Raw genomic sequence first — 1,796 nt, forward strand, 5'->3', positions numbered from 1 at the left:
CAGTTTCAGTTGGCTTTCACAAATGTGAAACAGATACCTGTGATGAAGTCGTCATGAGATGCCACATAAAATGTGTTTTGCTGGTGTAAAGACAAATCTTAATGATCCTTAAAAAGGCTTCATTTTCTTTTCTTTAAAAAAAAAAAAAATCTTATAAAACATTTTTTTTAAATATGAGCTGGTAATGTTCTTGGCACACTGTATGGGATGCTCTCTTCTTCATAACAGATCTAACAATGTAATTTTTTAATTTTTCCTAATAAATATGTCTGTATGTCATTAAAACATCACTTATCACTTATATATATATATATATATATATATATATATACACACACACACTCACACACACACACACACACACAGTAAAAGAACAGGTCTTAAAGGTCGTCAAATCCGTCCTATACCTTTCCACACGACACGCCGGAGCACTGCACGCGGTTCTCCAGCAGTTCAAACGCCGAGAGAAGCGCATCCTCCGTGTGGAACTCTTCACCTGGAGATACTAAATCCACAATTTTTGCGTAAATGTCCTTTTTACCGCCACGCGCGCCTGTAAACAGACTGAAGCAGGTCACACAGAGAAATACAACTCCTCTAGTCTCCATGGTGTGTGTTTTGTCTTTTGTCCTTTTGCGGCGACGGACTGTCCTCACACACACACACTCCACAAAGGAGCTTCAGAGTTCCTCATTCCTCACATCGTGTACCTGTTCAGGTAATAATGCTCCTGTTGTCTTCCATACTGAACGCTGATTGGTCAACAGAAACTCCTCTCATCTGCACAGAGGGCTTCGAGTCATTGAAACAACATTTTTGTTTGTTTGTTTGTTTTGAGCAGTTTGTCACCTTTAAGTTAACAGATCATTAGCAAAAGTGGGAGAGTGCTTTTAAGTTTAAAGCAAATGTTTGTTTTAAATACCTTTAAGGGGCTACATTTAGATCAACTTTCTTCTATTAAAATACAAGTCATATAAAATAAAAATACTTTAATTTGGTGTTTTTTTATTATATCTATGCATGACGTCCTCATATTTTAATTGTAGTTATTCTTTGCGCTTGCTCTCTCTCCAGTTATTTCAATCTAGATTTTGTTCAATATGTATATGTCGCCCCCTGAATAAAAATGCTATATTTTGATATTTTGATCTGGTTGGATATTTATTTTGTATGCTTTTTAAACTTAATAACGAACGTTACATATTATGCTGGAGGTGCCAGAACATACATGTTCAGCAATTTTCAATGGTATATGCCACAATCCACTAGCACAGGATGCCACTAAAAACCAGACGTGCTACTAAACAGCGAAATCTGTGAATAAAGATGCCATATGCCACTTCAGGGCGCAAGCCTTTGATCTAATCGTACAGGGATATGATTGGATAGCTGAATGAGTGGGCGGGGTTTATACAGTTTATACCAGGGGTGCCCAAACTCGGTCCTGGAGGGCCGGTGTCCTGAAGAGTTTAGCTCCAACCCCAATGAAACACACTTGAACCAGCTAATCAAGCTCTTATAGGCATACTAGAAACTTGAAGGCAGGTGTGTTGAGGCAAGTTGGAGCTAAACTCTGCAGGACACCGGCCCTCCAGGACCATGTTTGAGCACCCCTGCTCTAGGCCCATTCACACAAAACCTGCTCCTTGTCCGTGTTATCTGATCTTGGGAATTTCCGCACTAGTCTAAGATCTTCACTTTTATCTCGAAGAGGAAAGGTAGGATTCCGCTTCCTGCTTATAAAGAGTATAACAGCTAGAGGGCTGATCCTGGATTAGGTTTTGCTCTATCTACTA

At 39.3% G+C, this 1,796-nt stretch overlaps 1 protein-coding gene across 1 annotated transcript in view; it reads right to left on the reverse strand.

The window, feature by feature from the left end:
- Window positions 1–1,796, reverse strand: part of LOC107693302 (zinc transporter ZIP4) — an 11,922-nt gene that overhangs the window by 8,719 nt on the left and 1,407 nt on the right. The gene's annotated exons all lie outside the window — the stretch shown is intronic.

This window comes from Sinocyclocheilus anshuiensis, unplaced genomic scaffold (genome assembly GCF_001515605.1).
Source record: "Sinocyclocheilus anshuiensis isolate Anshui unplaced genomic scaffold, SAMN03320099.WGS_v1.1 scaffold566, whole genome shotgun sequence".
Taxonomy (NCBI): Eukaryota; Metazoa; Chordata; class Actinopteri; order Cypriniformes; family Cyprinidae; genus Sinocyclocheilus; species Sinocyclocheilus anshuiensis.